Here is a 13,797-nt window from a genome sequence, read left to right on the forward strand (position 1 = left end):
ATCAAGCATTTGATCGATAAACGGTAGCGGAAAGTGATCCTTTCTAGTGGCTATGTTCAAACGCCGGTAGTCGATACATACCCTACAAAAGTGTTGCACCCGTGTGGCTATGAGTTCTCCGCTCTCATTCTTGATTGTGGTCACCCCGGACTTCTTTGGCATAACTTGGACGGGACTTACCCATTCACTATCCGAAATGAGGTAGATGATGCCCACCTCTAGTAACCGGGTTACCTCCTTCTTTACAACCTCTAGAATGGTAGGATTCAATCGCCTTTGAGGTTGTTGAACGGGTCTAGCTCCTTCTTCTAGGAAGATTCAGTGTTCATACACTTGGGGGCTTATGCCCACTAAGTCCGCCAAGCTCTATCCTATAGCTTTTTTGTTCCTCCTCAAAACATCTAGTAACTTCTCTTCTTGTGGAGGAGAGAGTTCCCTTGCAACAATTACCGGGAACTTGTGAGCTTCATCAAGATAGGCATATTTTAGATGGGACGGTAGTGGTTTCAACTCCATTTGTTGTTCTTGACTTGGCATTTGAACTTCCGGGGGTATGATGTCTTCTTTACAATCGTGGGGTTTCCTCACACTTGATTCTTCAATCTTCTCTTCAATATTTGCAAAATGCACTTTGGCCACAACATTGTCAATTAAGTCACACTGGAATATGGAATGATTCTCCGGTGGGTGTCTCATGGCTTCATCAAGACTAAAGCTAACAACTCTTCCGTCGATTTTAAAAGAATATGTTCCCAAATAGACATCTAATTTGAACCTGGAGGTCCTCAAGAATGGCCTCCCAAGTAGGATAGATGATGTCCTTTCGGATTCACTAATGCTAACGCATGCACCAAGATCGCACATACAATCAATGAATTGAACTCCATCTATGGTACAAGAGACTAAGCAAGGGCCCGGATCAACACACTTTTTCGGTATTGCTCCCATCAAAGCCGAAATAGAACTCCCCAATGGAATAGTTTCAAATTCATGGATTCTATCTTTGTTCATATACAAATCCTTAAGAAACTTTGCATATTTAGTCAATTGATGGATAGCATCAAAGAGAGGGATAGTTTCCTCAACTTTCTTGAACATTTCCACCATTTTGGGGTCGAGTTCTACACTCTTCTTAGTCTTTCTTGCCAATGTAGGAAATGGAATTGGTTGAGCCACTTCCTCCAAGATTTGCTCATCTCTAGAGGCTTCACTCCTTGGTTTGAGGGACTTCATCTTCAACTACCTCATGTGCTTTATCCTCTTCTTCAATTTCTTCTACCTCAACCACATCCTCTTCTTGAGAAACTATCATTGGGCTAGGTGCCTTTGAACTCTTCTCTTTCAATTGAGTTCCGGACCTCAAGTTTATGGCATTGATGCCATCTTTGGGATTGGGTAGAGGTTAAGAGGGTATGGGACTAGAGATTGGAGCTTGAGAAGTGGAGGTAGAAGGTGGCTTCATACGAGAAATAAGGGCTTGGAGGGTAGAAGTGAGGCCAATGAGGCTTGAGTTGAGGGTATTTTGGAGTTTTTTTTGCCCTTGGAGTATGGACTTGAGCGTCTCGTCTTGATTGGAGGAAGAGGAAGGATATGTGATTTGAGGTGCTTGGTCTTGGTTGTGTTGAGGTGGTTGCCTATGAGGTGATAGGTAGATTTGGTAATTTCTTTCTTGGTTTGGTTGTTGATGTGGAGGGTTTTGTGACTATCGGTTTTGTGAGTTGTTAGTTGTTCCGAGGGTTACCTGAAACTATAGGTCGATCTCGGACGTATGATGCCAGGGCATCTTGGCCAGTTTCACTGACCTTTTCTTTACTATTTTAGGGTAGTTTCATGCATTTCCTTAGTAAATAAGCAAGTTTTGGGTGAATATACACATACATCTCGATTCAAGCAAACATGATTCCATAAGAATTTTGCATGAATTGAATGATAAAATGGATGATGCATGACCTCATGACCTGAAACAATGCTTTGATGCACCTTGTTTGTTTGATTTCAGGACAAAAGAAGCAAAGAAGAGCCACGTTAGTCTCACTAACGTGATCACTAACGTGGGAAGAGAGCAAGCTTGCAACGTTAGTGGTAAAGTTACCACCAATAACTTCCTCGAAAGCCATCATAACCCACGTTAGTTGTCACGTTAGCTACACTAACGAGGGAACTAACGTGGAAGGAAAAAGAAGCTCCAACATTAGTGGTAAAAGTGAACACTACTAACGTTCCAAAAGGCCACCTATAGCCACTTTAAGAGTCATGTTAATCTAATTAACGTGAACTCTAACGTCGAGGGAGAAGAGATTTTCAACGTTAGTGACACTCACCTTTGTCACTAACGTTGGATCAGGCCAAGATTGCCTACGTTAGTGGTCACGTTAAGACCACTAACGTGAAGGGTAAAGTGGAGCAAGGGATGATGTGCCAACATTAGTGACACTAACCTTTGTCACTAACGTTGGAGATGGCAAGCATACCCACGTTAATGGTCACGTTAATTCCATTAACGTGAAGCACTAACCTGGGAGAAAGGGGCACCTTGAAGCGTTAGTGACAAAGGTGAATGTCACTAACGCTCTCGAAGCTTTGGCATGCCTACGTTAAGGGCCACGTTAGTTACACTAATGTGGATCATTAACGTGGAAGAGAGGGACAAGGAGCAACGTTATTGGTAAAAGTGAGTGCCAATAATGCTTGCGAAGGGCTAAGAGGCTACGTTAGTGGTTACGTTAGTACCACTAACATTGAAGTTAACGTGGATCAACTAGTTTGGAACATTAGTGACAAATTTATCGTCACTAACGCTTTCGAACCCAAGTTTACACTTAACGTTAACGCCACTAACGTCCTAACTAATTTCCCATCATGCCTAACTCATATTCTTTTTGCAAGCAAAGCTGAGCCCACTAAAGACTGTAACTGCTTCAACTAAAGATCAAGGGCCCATATCCAAGACTTGAAGAGCTAACTAGAAGATCAGAAGAGTAGTATATAGAGTGATAGTTTTGAATTAAAATGGGGATCTGGAACTTGAGAACTACACTTTGTATATTTTACTTTCTCTGCAACTTCTAGTTTAATTTAAGAATGCACTATTCTCTATCATCTTCCATTTCCAGAGCTATGAACAACTAAACCGCTTTTCATTAGGTTAGGGAGCTCTGCTGTAATTTGATGGATCAATAATAGTTTTCATTATTCTTTTTCTTTTTTTTCTCTTAATTTTACTAGAAAGCTTTCAATCTTCATCCAATTGGGTAGTTGTCTTGGAAAAGAGGCTATTCATATTTGGATCTTCTCGGAACCTTGGAAGAGGAATGAGGAGATCATGCTAGAAATGCTTTCACATGTTGGACCAAATTGGGGTTTGGATGGATATAGTGACATATAATCCTACCAATACTTTGATTTGTAAATACATGTGGTATAATCATTGACCATACTTCATCTCTTTCCATGAGCAATTAAATCAAGGAATTGGGCAATTGTTCAAGCTTAGAGAGATTGGGTTACCAATGAATTGGGATCCAATCACTTAAGATTGCCAAGGAGATCAATGAATGCATTGATTGAGGAAGAGATGAGAATGCATTTGATCCGGAGAATGAAATATCTCCTAAGCCCAATGAATCCCCCATTTCTGATCTTACCCATTCTCTTTACCTTTCGCCATTTACTTTTATGCTCATCTCTCCAAATCCTCATTTAAGATTCTGCAATTTACTTTCTGCAATTTACTTTCCGTCATTTATTTCCAGCATTTATATTTTCTGTTATTTACTTTCCCGCCATTTAAGTTTCTGCAATTTCCCAACTCAATTTCTGCTTAGCTCAACTAGAACATTCCTCTAATTAAAGTTGCTTGACCAATCAATCCCTGTGGGATTCGACCTCACTCTATTGTGAATTTTTACTTGACGACAATTCGGTATACTTGCCGAAGGGAAATTTGTTGAGAGACAAGTTTCCGTGCATCAATTTTATGGCGCTGTTGCCAGGGATTGATTTTGTATCGACAATGATTAAGTTGGAGGATAACTAGATTGAGCAATTTTCATTTGTTTTATTTAACTCCATCTGAGCGAGTTATTTTCAGTTTTAGCTATTTTCTTCCCTTTTTCCCTTACCCGTTTGTTTTGTTTCTTTTTTTTAGTTGTTTACAATTCAGTTCACTAACCCACTAACTGTTTGATATATTGCACCACTCACACTAACAGCCATTCTAACAAGAGTGATTTCTTCATTCATTTTCTTTCTTGCTTTTTGCTGTGTTGGTTGTATGAGAGGTAGAAGAAGCGGGGCTTCAACTTCCTTTGATTCCGAACCTGAGAGGACCTTCCTTAGATTAAGGAGGGAAGCAAGAGGGAAGAGAGTCGTTGGTTGATAAACCACTATTTCATTACTTATCTTGTGCTCAATTGAGTGGTTTTTATCAAGTCTTTACACACTTATTCATACTATTTGCTTGGTTTTACATTCTCTTTCCTGATTTTGTGCTATGACTGAAAACATGCTTCTTTGGCCTTATATTTGCTAATATTAATCCTCTCTTATTACCATTCGATGCCTTGATATGTGCGTTAAGTGATTACAGGGATTACAGGGCAGGAACGGCTTAGAGGATGGAAAGGAAGCATGCAAAAGTGGAAGGAATACAAGAAGTTGAAGAAATTGCTAAGCTGTCCAGCCTGACCTCTTCGCACTCAAACAGTCATAACTCGAGCTACAGAGGTCTAAATGACATGGTTATAGTTGCGTTTGAAAGCTAACATCTGGGGCTTTGATTTGATGTATAATTTCTCATAGTGGCCATAGAGCTAGGTGACGCGAAGGCGTGCTCCATGCGTACACATCGCAGTGACGAAAATCAGCGTGGCAGATTTCTTCTCCAACGATTTCTGGGCTGTTTCTAGCCCAGTTCTCGGCCCAGAAAACATAGATTAGAGGCTATAAAGTGAGGAAATGCATCCATTCATCATAAAACAATAGAATCAAGCTTTAATATACATAATTTTAGGTTTTAGATGTAGTTTTAGAGAGAGAGAGGTTCTCTCCTCTCTCTTAGGATTTATGATTAGGATTTCTCTTATTTTAGGATTGCTTCTACAATCACAGGTTTAATGTTCCTTTAATTTATTTTCTGCTTTTATTTATTCCAATACTTTTACTTGTTAATATTCTTAAATTGGCTTTTGAACCTCTTTTATTTTAAGATTTGAATATTCTATTTGATATTAATTGACGTATTTCATACTTATGATTGCTTTCTTTAATTTATGTATCCAAATTATTTTCATTCAAGTAGATTTTCATCCCTTTTGGCTTTGGTTAAGTAATTTATAAAACTTGAGTTACAACTCAACTGTTGATTGAAATTGGAATTCTTTGCTGGTTAATTTGCACTCCAATAACTTTAGTCTCTCCATAGGAGTTGACTAGGACCTGAGGATCAAATTAATTTGTCCACTTGACTTTCCTTTGTTTAGCAAGGGTTAATTTAAGTGGGATCAAAATCCAATTCTCATCAAAATTGATAACGATAACGAGGATAGGACTTCAATTTCTTATACCTTGCCAAGAGATTTAATTATTATTAATTTATTTTTCTTGTCATTTAAATTACTTGTTCCTTATTTAAAAAAACCCAAAAACATATCTTTTTACATAACCAATAATAAATCATACCACCCTGCAATTCTTTGAGAAGACGACCCGAGGTTTAAATGCTTCGGTTATAAATTTTATTGGGTTTTGTTACTTGTGACAACCAAACTTTTGTAAGAAAGGAATTCTTGTCGTTCTAGAAGCTATACTTACAACGCGATTATATTTTTGTGAAAATTCTAGATCGCGCGAGAGTTTTGTTCTTCAAAATGGCGCCGTTGCCGGAGAATTGCAAACGTGTGCCTTATTATTGGTTATTGTAAATATTTACTTTTAAATTGATTTTTTTTCGAAAAAAAATTTAAGATTTTTATTTTAAAAATTTTTTTATCTTATCTTATCTTAGTTTTAAATTTCAAAATTCAAATCTTTTTCAAAAATCATATCTTCTTCAAAATATTATCTTATTTCAAAGTCAAATTTCAAATTTCAATTAAATTTCAAAATTCAAAATTTAAAATTTAAATTTAAAATTTTAAATATCAAAGTTTTTCAAAATTTAAACCTTTTTCAAATTTTTATCTTATATTGTTGTTAGTGTTTTTAGTTTTAAGAGTTTATTTTCATTAATTTTTATTAATTTTTGTCTTTAATTACTTCTATGAATTATCACCTATCTGGTTTCAAGTTTGGTTCTAATGTTGTTGAAAGGAATTGAAGTTATAACAGGAACATGCATCAAGTTCGGAATAATCAAAGATGGAAGGAGCCACGAGGATCTGATCAACCCTTTAGGCAACAACACCCTCCAAGATACCATGGACCATGACCATTCCACAATGCATGTCAAGACAATAGTTATGGTGGACCCTTTCGTGATAACCATCACCCACCAATTTACTACAGTCAAGAGACATTCCGAGGTGCATACCAAGATGATAGATATGGTGGAACCCCTTGTAATTACTGACAAGTCCCGCCGTATTCCTATGAACCACCTTCTCAACACAACTATGGACTACCATACTCACAAGCCCCCTAATACCAAACACCATCACATGATTCTAACCCTTATCCACCATATCAACCACCCTATGAGCCATATGAGCCATACATAGATCCACCCCAATTCCAACCCAGTTACTCCCAAGGACCACCACCTCCATATACACCACATCCATATCCATCAATCCAAGAGCCTTATGATCCTACTTATGATATCCGAGCAGAACAAGAGTCAAGGGATCATCTCAAGGAAACAATGGATCAATTTCAAGCAACCCTGCGTCAATTGGACCAAGCGGTAAACCGAATGGCACCCAGAGCTTTCATAGCTAAAGAATCTCAAATTGAGAGCAAGGAATTGAAGTGTGCTGTGCAACAAGTGGAAAAGATAGAGAGTGATGAACCACCCTCTTATCATGAATCTTTCCTCCCAAATAATGAGCCCTCACATCCACCTCAACCTTCAATGCATGATACTATTGGTGTTCTTCTTCAAGGGCAAAGAGAAATGAAATGGGGAGTACTAGAATTCGCGACTGCCTTTACCGAGGTAGTAAATCGATTAGCTTCCAAACATCTGATCACTCAAAGTACTCCCATGGCTACATGTGGAGAATCAAAAGAAGAACGTAGCATGAATGAGATACTAGAACTTTCGGTGGACAATGAGAAACATGGCTTTGTATTGTAACAAGTGGAAGAAGCCGTAACAGTTGCAGATGAAGAAGTGGTTAAAGATTTAGGAGATGCTGAACCTCCATGGGAATCTAGAATTGTAGAGTACCCCTCCAATAGGATTGAAATTGATGTCAAGAAGGCCAGTGCACAACCTCGATGGCATATTCCTTATGAAAACTTGGATGGGATAGATCAAGAAGTAAGTTCCCTTGGATGGGATAGATCAAGTCCTCGTAATGATAAATCTACATCCGCAAACGAACTCCTTGAGTATGAAGACTCTTCTCTGATTGAGTTTGCAAATGATGTGGAAGTAGAAGCCCTTCGAAAAGGATGGACGGGAGTGGAGCACGCTTTGTCAAGGACGTTGGAGACTTCTCCACCTAGGTTGTCGTCTACTCCTTCACTTGAGTGGGTAAAACTTATCTCTGTTCGTCTTCCTATCCCACTTGAGTACGGTATTCTTGAAACAGATGGCCAACTTAGGAACCTTTGTGGCATTAAGCGTAAGAGAATAATGTTTAGTGGTTGGAGTTGCAAATCAAGGCTCATTAAGGTTGATACTCCAAGAGATAGATGTAAGGGCTAAACTGGTGATAATTTGGTTAGATCTAAAAGAAAAGTTTGGTACTCCGTAGAGAATTCAAATTGCTTGCTACCCAGATGGAATCATGATGATCAATAAGAAGACGGGTGCAAAAGCAAGGTTTGGGACCCCAGAATTGAGTCTAGCAATTAACACTCTTGGGGCCTTGTCACTTGCTTTGACTTGCTTGAAGGCTTTATACGCCTAGTTTGGGATCCCGGAGGCCATTAGAATTACAAACATTGGTGGAGATTCCTGGATGAGTTCAAGCATAAGCCACCATGACAGGGAGCTCTAATCTCTGAAAATACTTAACACACATATCAAGGCATCTAATGGTAATAAGAGAGGATTAATATTAGCAATTGTAAGATCAAAGAAGCATGTTTTCAATCATAGCACATAATTGGGAAGGCAAATGTAAAACCATGCAAATAGTATGAATAAGTGGGTAAAGAGTTGATAAAAACCACTCAATTGAGCACAGGATAAACCATAAAATAGTGATTTATCAAGCTCACCTAATGTCCAACTTAAGGACTTTAACTTAAAGTGCTAGGTGGGAGACAACCCACAATGGTCTCCCACAATGGTATGATCATTCCATTTCAATTTTAATTTTATTTCGTTTTGTTTGTTTTTAAGTTTTATTTTATTCCATTTTATTGAACCTGGAATTATTCATAACATCCATAATAGCACTGCATTTGCATCTGCATATTGCATAAAAAAAAATGCACGTGACGCGTAAGCGTCGCTGACGCGTCCGGGTCACCAGCGCGTTTTGAAGAAAAGAGAATTGGACAGAGAGTCACGCGAAAGTGTGGCTGGAGGTGCGCCTTAGGCATAACCATGCCCACGCGACTGCGTGTGTTTGATAACTCAAGAGTCACCAATAATTTAACCAAAACCAAAAGGGAAAATATCTAAATTAAATTAAAAGTATCAATATAAATAAAGCAAGCAATCTTAAATCTGAAATACCTCAAATAATATTAAATAGAAAGTTAAATTGGTCATAGGAATCCATAAACCAAATTGGCAACATCAAATAATCAACTAATGTAATGGAATGAATAAAAGTAGAAGGGAAGCTTAAAGTAAAGGAACATTGAACCTGTGATGAAGAAGAAATAATCCTAAATCCTAAAACTAAATCCTAAGAGAGAGGAGAGAACCTCTCTCTCTAAAAACTACATCTAAAATTATGAAAAATGAATTATCAGAGCCCTCCATATGAATGGATGCATTCCCCCACTTTATAGCCTCTAATCTGTGTGTTTTGGGCTGAAAACTGGGTCAAAAACAGCCCAGAAATCGCCGGAGAAGAAATTTGTCACGCTGGTTTTTTGTCACTGCGACGCGTCCGCATGGAGCACGCAGTCGCGTCTCCTAGCGTCAGGGAAACTATGATATATGATATATCAAATCGAAGCCCCGGACGTTATCTTTCCACCACAATTGGAACCGCGTCGTTTGGACCTCTATAGCTCAAGTTATGACTGTTTGAATACAAAGAGGTCAGGCTGACAGCTTTGCAGTTCCTTCAACTTCTTGTATTCCTTCTACTTTTGCATGCTTCCTTTCCATCCTCCAAGCCATTCCAGCTCTATAATCTCTGAAAACACTTAACACACATATCAAGGCATCTAATGGTAATAAGAGAGGATTAATATTAGCAATTGTAAGATCAAAGAAGCATGTTTTCAATCATAACACATAATTAGGAAGGCAAATGTAAAACCATGCAAATAGTATGAATAAGTGGGTAAAGAGTTGATAGAAACCACTCAATTGAGCACAAGATAAACCATAAAATAGTGGTTTGTCAACCTCCCCACAGTTAAACATTAGCATGTCCTCATGCTAAGCTCAAGAGAAACTATAAAGATGAAGAGGAATGGTAGATTAATATGAAATGCAACCTATCTATATGAATGCAACTACATGCAAAATGTTTCTACCTACTTCGTTAAAAGCAAACAAGTTCTTCAAGACAGATACAAACTAATTTCCACTAATTTAAATCGTACAATAAAAAGCAAGTAAACTTTTAAGAAGACAGCTCATGAACGCAGGGAACATATAATCAAGCCTTGAACCCTCACTGGTAGTGTATATCACTCTAGTCTCTCAAGTGTATATGGTAATTCACTCTACTCTTCTCTAATCATGCTTTCCAAACTTTGTTCTTCATCTAACCAATCAACAAATATTTAATGTACCAATGCAAACATCATGAGGTCTTTTTAAGGTTGTAATGGTGCTGAGGTGAAGGTAAGGATATATGTATGGCCAAGTGAGCTTTATAAAGTGAATCCTTGATTAGTCTAAGATCTCACCTAACATATACATACTTAAAATACTTTACCTAGCTACCCAAATTTTCCCACTTTTGTATTATATGCTCATGTATCAAACTTATTTTTTGAATTTTGTCCCATGTGCATTGATTCTTTTTATTTTGCATTTGGGGTAATATTATTTTTCTTCTCTTTTCTTTTCTTCTCCCTTTTTTTTATTTTTTTTATTTTTTTATTTATTTTTATTTTTTTGTATCCCCTTATTTAATTACTTAATATTTTTTTTCTCAATGCACATGATAATTTAATTATTTTGATTTCATATGAACATGCTTCCCAAATTTTCAAATAACTTATTCAATTTAATTCCCTACTTTTTCATATCATCCCATGTTCACATAAATTCCCCACACTTAAATTATACACAATATCTATCTTAAGCTAACCAAGGATTCAAATCGGGATTTTTATTTTGTTTTTCTGCTTAAGGCTAGTAATGTGGTTATGAAATAGAAGGGGGTTAAAAAGTTCAAAGCGGCTAACAAGGGTGATGTAAAAGGTTGGCTTATTTGGGATAAGTGAGCTAATAACAAATAATGGCCTCAATCATATTCAAGCATGTAAATACACTAAATATTGGACATATAGACTGAAACAAAGCAAAGATTGCAATTATAGAGAAGAAAACACACAAGTATAAAATATTTATGGTTAAATAATGTAACCATGTAAATAAGCTCAAAATCTCACAGGTTGTGTTCTTTGGCTCAAAAATCATGTTCCAAATACAACTTCCAAACAAGTTTAACACAAATTTTTCATTTTTAAATTAGTGAAATACTATAAAAATTTCTTGAAAAAGAAAATATTACTTCAACCAAGTAGTAACTAAATGCACAAAATCAAACAAATATGCAATCAAATATGCAAATGCAACAATGAATTAACAGAGAAAATAAAACATTGGTGTTGAGAAGAAGGTAACTAACCTACGGAGATCGGTATTGACCTTCCCACACTTAAAGATTGCACCGTCCTCGGTGCATGCTAAGATGTGCAAGTGGACAGGCTGCTATAACTGATGCTTTTCTCCAAAGATTGTGCAGATGGACTTGTCTTGTCTCCCCTTGTAAACGTCTTCCAGTTCCCTTCCAGGTGGCCATCCTAAAAGAAAAGGGGAAGAAAGGTAACCCAGTAATAAAGATAAGAAAATAAATGAAGTATGGTTGGATTAATGCCAAATGATAAGGGTCTCATTTACATGGAAGCTTCAATATGTACGTGAGAAAACAATAGAAGCCATGGCATACCAGCGGTGCAAAATTTGCAAAAATGGGGAAGAGAGTGGGGGAATGAGAGATAATATAAATTCATGTCAATGCAAGAGTAATACAGATATAAAAGATTGGCATTGATTTAAATAATATTACTCAATAAGAATGAAACAAGTCACTAAGCACCAAGAAAATACCAGAAAAGATGTAACAGTTGAATAAGAACATTTGAACACCAATGTTAAAATAATAAATTTAGAAAAATAAAAATAAGCAATGAATGAAAGTATGCAAATAAATTAAATAAAATAAAATGAAAGTGAAAAAGGATGAAGAAGAAGTAAGTAAGAGATGAGGGGGGAAAAATTAGGATTGGGGAAGAAAAGATAAGATAATTGGCACTGATCTGGATAAGTTGTGCAGCGCAGGTGACGCGGACGCGTGGGTGACGCGTTCGCGCGACTTGCGCTTTAAGTTAATCGACGCGGTTGCGTCGGTCACGCGGTCGCATGACACGTTTTATGCTACTGGCGCGAGGGCAGCCTCGCGCTCGCACAACTCTCTGTTCAAAATCTTATTTTGCCAAATTTTGGGTGACGCGATCGCGTGGTCGATGCGATCGCGTGAGTGGCCAATATAGGGATATGACGCGGACGCGTGAGCCATGCGTCTACGTGGTAAGGTTGTGCTTTCAGCACCAGTCCAACACCACTCCAGCATAACTTTCGGCTATGCACCCTTTCACGTCGATTTTCATGGCACGCGGCCGCGTGGGTGACGCGGTCGCGTGGGAGGCCAAAGTTCCCACATGACGCGGTCGCATCAATGACGCGGTCGTGTGGGGTCAAATTATGCTAAAGGCGTGCCTCCAGCTACGCTCTCGCATGACTCTCTGTTCAATTCTTTTCTTCCCAACACACTAGTGACGCGGACGCGTCAACGACGCTGCCACGTCGCATGCGTGTTTTTTTTATTTTTTTATTTTTTTTATGCAATTATGCAGTATGCAATGCTAATGTAGATGCTATGAATAATTACAGGTTCAATAAAATTAAAATAAAATAAAAACAAACAACATGAAATAAAATTGAAAAAGAAACGATCATACCATGGTGGGTTGTCTCCCGCCTAGCACTTTTAGTTAAAGTTCTTAAGTTGGATATTTGGTGAGCTCCTTGTTATGGTGGCTTGTGCTTGAATTCATCCAGGAATCTCCACCAATGTTTGTGATTCCAGTAACCTCCGGGGTCCCAAAATAGGCATGTAAAGCCCTTAAGAAGCTTCAAACAGATTCTTAGGCTCCCGGGGTGACAAATGTCAGAGTAGATTCCAGGATCCCAAATCTTGCTTTTACAACCGTCTTCAAGTTGATTATCATGATTCCATCCGGGTGGTTCAGCTTTAGAATTCTCACTGTAGCATCCAAACAACTTCCTAGACCCATTCAATTGAGCTCTACACCAACCTTTGCGTTTAAACTTAAAGCTTCCAACCATAATGAACCTTGCAGGACAATTCTTACCACTGACCATCTTCCTCTTACTCTTAATGTCACAAAGAGCTCTAAGTTGACCATTCATCTCCAGTAGCTCATATTCAAGTGGAATTAGAAAGCTAAGGGATATGAATTTTACCCACTTGAATGTTATGAAGGATGATGGCAACTTAGGGGGAGGAGTCTCCAATAACTTTGGCAAGGTGATTCCAAGCTCCACTCCCTTGTGCTCTTTGACAACTTCCACCTCTTTGCAAGCTTCTTCAATTTCAACCTCTTCCTCTTGGTAGCTTTCTTCCAATTCAATCTCTTCTTCATTGCGTACCAAGGGCATGGGAGGCTGTGCTTCCTCTACTTTAATCTCCATCGCTTGATCGACCTCTTCCAAGTCCTTAATCATGATATGCCTTGGAGGTTGTACACCCTGATGCACGGAAAACTTGTCTCTCAACAATCTCCTTTCGGTAAGTGTACCGAATTTGTCGTCAAGTAAAAACTCACAATAGAGTGAGGTCGAATCCCACAGGGATTGATTGATCAAGCAACTTTAATTAGAAGAATGTTCTAGTTGAGCGAATCCATAATTTGGGTTGAGAGTTGCAGAAAATAAAATGGCGGGAACGTAAATAACAGAAAAGTAAATGCTAGAATTAAAGGACTGGAAGTAAATGACTGAAAATAAATTGCAGAATTGTAAATGGGAATGAGGGATTTGCTCATAAAAGTAAATGGCAGAAATTAAAGAGAATGGGTAAGATCAGAGATGGGGAGTTCATTGGGCTTAGGAGATGTTGCAATTTTCCGGATCAAGTTCATTTTCATCTCTTCCTCAATCAATGCACTCATTGATCTCCTTGG

At 38.1% G+C, this 13,797-nt stretch overlaps 1 pseudogene; it reads right to left on the bottom strand.

The window, feature by feature from the left end:
* LOC110266859 overlaps positions 367-13,797 on the bottom strand; it is a 41,446-nt pseudogene continuing 28,015 nt past the window's right edge.

The sequence above is a fragment of the Arachis ipaensis genome, chromosome B09, assembly GCF_000816755.2.
Source record: "Arachis ipaensis cultivar K30076 chromosome B09, Araip1.1, whole genome shotgun sequence".
Lineage (NCBI taxonomy): Eukaryota > Viridiplantae > Streptophyta > Magnoliopsida > Fabales > Fabaceae > Arachis > Arachis ipaensis.